General features: G+C 47.5%; 1 protein-coding gene across 1 annotated transcript in view; it reads left to right on the forward strand.

Moving 5' to 3' along the window:
- Positions 1 to 6,000, forward strand: part of LOC144169273 (5-hydroxytryptamine receptor-like) — a 578,780-nt gene that overhangs the window by 168,309 nt on the left and 404,471 nt on the right. The window lies entirely within an intron of this gene.

Below are 6,000 nucleotides of genomic sequence, written 5' to 3' on the forward strand. Positions count from 1 at the left end.
TATTTTGCATTCCTTGCATTGTTTTTCCCCACGCAATAAAAAATCATCCGAGAGCGGCGACATCCGTCGATTATGGGCATCATCCACAGTTTGCAGGGTTCTGTTTCCGTGAATTGACGCTGGTTATTCGCGTTTTAAATAACGCGCGCGGACTGGCTGGTAAGCCATGGTGAGGTTTCGTGGGAATCGTCGTCGTCGCTCATTTATTGAAGCCGTATTACTGAGCGACCGCGGGAGGGAGGGACCTTGCGGAAATCCCGCTGCGCAGCTTCTCTGAGTCTGTGCGCTCAGCCTTGTACAATCCACAGCGAGGAGGGAGCGACGAAAGTGCAAATAACGACGTCTTCCCGACATCAAGCCGGTCTCAGTGCCAGGAACAGCCTTTCTCCTAGCGTCGACCATATTCAGCCCGGGTTCAGAATAGAAGTTCTTGAGAAGATGGTTTCCGCGGAGCCAACATCCATCTCCAATGTATGCGTATAAGGTGGTATCGACAAATTACGTAATCGACCCGAGGGAAACTAAATGCGCTGGTAATATTAGAGCGCACGAAAGGTTGTTCAGTGTCTCCGAGTCCCTACGAGATTAGAAAAAGGGAGCTCGTGGATAGAAAAAGGAAAATCAAGAAGCATTTCAATAGAACGAAATGAAGACGTATCCGCATGGCACGTGCGCAAAAAATAACCGAAATAACTAGAAGATAATAAAAAAATAATACCTCGAACCACTTTGCTTCCACGCAGTGCTGAAGCCCGAGCCCCAGAACCTAACTCGTGATTGAATTTGCGCGGGAAAAAATCTCACATTTCTCATGGGCAGCTGCAGGATCACTGGATACGAGGTTTCGATTCAAGGAATCCTTTAAAGCTTGTGTAGAAAAAAAAAAAGTACGCCAGTAATACGCGGGAGAGATTTGTTACCTTTTCCGACGATCAATGTGCAGGGTAGGGTGGATGGCACGAGCAGCGACAAACTATTGTGGTAGAAAGATTACATTTGCTTGTTTTCGGCACTTTCACTCTCGATTCACTCTTTGCTTGGCTGTGCAATCCGGCGCTTTTCTTCAAGGAACTCGGATTTCTTCCGAGCGTTTCGTCCTAACGTCCGCTTGTAGAAAGGAATCATTTTGCGAGCGCCTTTCAAGCGAAATAAACTAAGAGACAAATCGTGCTTGCAGAACAGGTTGGACGAGGTGCTATTCAACAAGGCCCTTGCAGACTCACGATTCGCAAGGAAAATGTACGAGAGTGCGAAATCTAAGTGCAACGTTTTAACACCTTTTTTTTAGCAAGTTTGCATTCACAATTCGCATTCACAATTTCGCAAAAGTGTGTATTTGACAGAGAGGGAGGGAGAAAGGGACAGAGAGAGACAGAGTGGAAAAAATAGCAAGACATTCGGTGTAAATTGCACCGTGCAAGCGCGAACTGCTGTTTTTAACAGCGTCGATGTGGGTTAATTGGTTATGGTTGTGAAAAAAATTACTTAAAACGCACGAGAGAACAGAACGGAAGGAGAACACGGATGACCTATAATTTGTCCTTGGTTATTCTTTCGTTCTGTTCCCTCGTGTGCTAAGTAATAATGTTTCACCGCTGTGGTTCTCACAAGTCAAACGCACTGTTATTATTTCAACCAGTCTAAAATTTCTCACGAATAGTTTGGCTGCACGCACCGGTGCTATAAAAATTGGCCGCGTATCTGCACCTTTCGTTGCAAATGCCGACGAAAGACGACTGTCGACTGGCACCCCTGCCATGTAAACGCCTCCCTTCTCTTTCCCGCTCGCCTATCATCCTGTTCCTTTGCCGTATCGTTCCTACCGAGATAACGCGCTAGAGGTGTGTTCAAGTCAATTTAAATTTACCGCGTTCTACTGCTCCAGGCCGGGCGCCTCGATGCCAGCGCTACCGTACGGCGAAGGCGCGCGTGATTTGAGGCACCCTACTACAATGTTTATAGAACCACGTTGCCCTGTTCCACATGCACGTCAAGCGGAACGTTGAACCTATCTAGTATAACCTTTCGTTATTGTTGCTGTTTGATCTCTAAAAATTTCACGAAAAGCTACAGTGGCGCAGGCAACAGCAGGCGACGATTTTCAGTACTTGAGGTTGTATTGCATTTGATATCGCAAAAAACAAGCATCCATGAATTTTGTAACAAATAAACACTGCAAATATCACTTATGTATTGATTTTCTGCCTCACATTTGCGTAATGTCTTGTTCTTGTTCAACAATGTTGACAAGTGTGATGATTGCCACCGGACTGAGACAATTCGATGTGGCAGTGGGTATACAAGACTATTGCGCAGATTCAGTTTCACTGTGGCCGGGTGGCTGAAGCGAGCCACAGACAGACAGATATACATACAGACGAAAATGTCTGCGCTATGTAGCCCAAGAAAGGCTATCGTCTTTAAAGCAACAGATTTGCTTGAATAGAAGGACATTCTTCAAGGACGCCTAATCTAAAGCCACCCACCCCATCTTTGCGAAATTTGCCGCGAGCGTAAAATGCTGCTGACAACTATGAAGAGTTTCCTGGTTGGAGTGACAGTGCAGCGGTTGTACGAAGCGGTACACGCGTGACGCCTTGGAGGATTAATACCATATCATTCCCCCAAGTGTGAGGAGGCAATTGTCACGGTGCCATCAGTCGGCGCATAGAAGTGAAGTAGGAGAAGTATTCGTGGCGGTGTCGAGAAGAGCACGTGAGAGAAGGAAGAAGAGGCGACGGACGTGACAATGCCGCCGTTTCACAGAGCAAAGAAAACGTTACCTTACTGTCCCATTCGAACGGCTTCGACTTCAATTAAAAACTTGACTTCTTGTTTCATTCCGTGCTAGGCTTGGCAAAGCAAGCAAAGAAACCTACTTCCTCCTTCACGAAAACATCACGGCTACCGGAAGACTTACATTCTAGCTGATACGTACAACCAATTATATGGCCCGCCTCTAAGGAGCGTATGAGTATTTCTATGATCGTTCATTAAGAATAATTTTTAAATATTTAGGTATAGCTCAAGCCATGGCCGATGAAGAAGAAGAAGAAGAGAAAGGGAAGAACCAAGGAACAACAACATCATCATCATCATCACCGTCGTCGTCGTCGTCATGATCAGGAGGAATGGGAGTGGCCGGCGAGCTTTCTGCGGGACGTCAGTGTCCAGGAGACCATCCCGCCGAGCAACATAACCTACTTGTTTTGAAGGCTGCCAACGCCGTCTCGTCAGCGTCCGCACGGCCGCCTTTTTGGTTGGACCGGTGCACGCACGGGCAAAGCGATGCTGCTTCTCTTTTCCGCGACCGCGACAGCTGCGAGCGCACCGCTCCTGTGCTCCGAAGCCATCGACCGGATACATGAACCTGACCCTTTGTGAACAGGGCTTTTCTCCGTAGGACTGTGTCAATTCAACTAGGCTTGATATTTTTTGTCTATTTTGTTTTGCAATTTGTCCACTTAAATATATTTGCTGCGTCACCTGCTTCTCGTCCTCCTCTGCCGCGTCGGATTAACTCCTTCTCACAAACAAAAAAAAAAATCAGAGAAGCGTGCACTGCCGCGCAAGAGTTGAATGGCGCAGGTGTTGTAGGTGATCATCGACGGTGACAGAGCTGAGTGTTAGTATCGTTGTGGTGTCGTGGTTGACGTCGGCGGCATGGCATTTCAATGACTTTATGTTGAGCAAGACCAGAGTGAGCTCGTCGTTTTGGTCAACGTTTTGGTACTCCACTCTGCAAGCTCGACTTAGCGTCTCTAGCGGATGCTTTGCACGCCGAACATCTCAAAGCGCAACCTCTTTCTCGGCCGTCTGAACTATCCGCAGCCGGGCCACGTGGAGTTAATGATGCCCTACAGCAACTTCGACACTCAAGTAACGGCTATTCTACAGTACACAGCGCATGCCCACGACGACACGAGGACGAACGAACGAGGGGCGTTTGTTCTGACGTGTCCTTTCTTGTTAGAGTAACTGTTGCCACGATACGGTGAACGCTAGAGCTTTCTTTGCGGTCAGGGTTGGCCATACTTGGGTATGCTTGGCTCGACGAACGTGCGTCCGACGCACGCGTGCACGAGCGCTCGGTATTTTCTTGGTATTTTTAACTGTGGACACCATGCACAAACTATTGGCTCAACAGCTTCGCTCTTAACAGTCTGCCTCACACCGAGCGCTATGGTCTTTGGCTATAAGAGCATCGGCATTATGTGTCATAGGCATGGGAGTGTCCCGCCTTAACCCGCGTTGAAGTTCACGTGAAGTAGAAATGTCGTCTCTGTGAAACCTCAGCAGCGCGGCATCATAATATTGCTCTTTCGCAAACATTGTTACTCTAGTACAAATTACAAAAAAGGAGCTTAAGTTTGCTTTCTTCTCTTGGCGCAAGCACGTTACAATGCACGCATGACCGCGCGCAAGTTAAAAGGTCAGCTCTGGTATAAAAATCTTCAATGGAGTTTCTTCTGGCACAGTTTCTCTAATAGACTTTTTCCGACACTTGATTTTCATAAACGAAAACACAGAAAGCGATGCTCGTCTGAAAGACATGCAAGGTCCCGACGAAGCTGTTCCGTAATGACGCAATGAGTGTGAGTAATCGAGGGTGGGCGGGTATTGTTCGGAAACGGGGCAGCGTTGCGACAGCCGTAGGTCCCGGTTCGAAACTGTATACCTGGGTGGCCACTTTTCGGACTGAGCCAACATCCAAAGTTCCCTTGTGCACGGCGATTAGTGCAACAGTAACAAAGAAACGTTACATATAGTACTGCTCAAGCCTCCCACTGCGGTGTACCCCATCAAGCTTAAACCACGTGTAGCTTCGGCACCTTCGATCGCGAACTTGATCTCGAGTCCGTGCAACGCCAAAAGAAGCAAGGGAAGATTGACGCTAATGGGTCATCGAGTAAGACAGCAAAAAAGAAGAGGGAGAAGAAAACAGAAGGAAAAGAAGTAACGAATAGGAAAGTGAAAGCTATATGAAATATGTTAAAAACAATGGCGGTCATTCTGATCAATGCACAGTGGTCTGCTGTAGCAGCGCCGTTTCCGTTTGAATTTGTATTTACTCACTTCCCCCACTCTCTTTTTCCCTCCGTCGCAACCACGTTGCCGCTGTCCCACCACCACGCTCTCCACGCCCAACGCGGGTTCGATGCCCCATTGCGGCAGCCGCTTTTCAACTGGAGGCGGAAAGCGAAAACGCCTGTGTATCGAGATTTCGGCGCATGTTAGAGATACCCCGGCGGTCAAAATTAATCCGGAACCCTCCACTATGGCGCGCCCCACAGCGCAGATGGGGTGTCGGCGCGTTAACCCTTAAAATTTTACTTTCCGATTTCACTCCCTCTAGCGTCCTGCTACTCTGTGTTCCCCTTCACTTGCAGCAAAACAACAACGACGCTTTCGTTGTTTCGTAACGAAATTACAATTGTTCCAGCAGCAGAAATCGTGTTGCAATGAAAGAGAAGACCAGAAGAATAAATTTGGAAATAGAAGTAACGAAAAATGAAGGGAAAGCGGGAAATGAATACAAACAGGCCGGTGGGCAACCGGGAAATTTATAGACAGGAAAAGCGAAACTATGTAAACACAGACGGTTTGGCTATGACAACAGCGGGATACCGCGCAACACAGTGCACATTCCTGATTGAAACGCATTGTCCCATACTCCAGTACAGCTATGGGCTATGGTGTATGTACGAAAACCTTGGTAGACTTCAAAGTACGCTTACAGTGTTCAGAGTTAGGGCACTGGTTTGTTGCGGGGGATCTTCTAGGTGCTTTTAAAGGCGATGGCCTTTCTTGGGCTACTTAAACCCAGAAATTTTGGTCTGTCTGTCTGTCTGTCTGCCTTAGACTCGATTCAGCCCCCCGGCCAAAGTAAAATAGATATTGCGCAATAGTCTTATAAACTCACACCCAAAGGTAAACGTCTAAGTCCGGTTTATATGTTCATACTTGTCAGCTTTGTTGAACAAGAACAAGACATTACGC

The sequence above is a fragment of the Haemaphysalis longicornis genome, unplaced genomic scaffold (assembly GCF_048455015.1).
Source record: "Haemaphysalis longicornis isolate Haplotype H1 unplaced genomic scaffold, Haemaphysalis longicornis Haplotype H1 scaffold_2, whole genome shotgun sequence".
NCBI lineage: Eukaryota > Metazoa > Arthropoda > Arachnida > Ixodida > Ixodidae > Haemaphysalis > Haemaphysalis longicornis.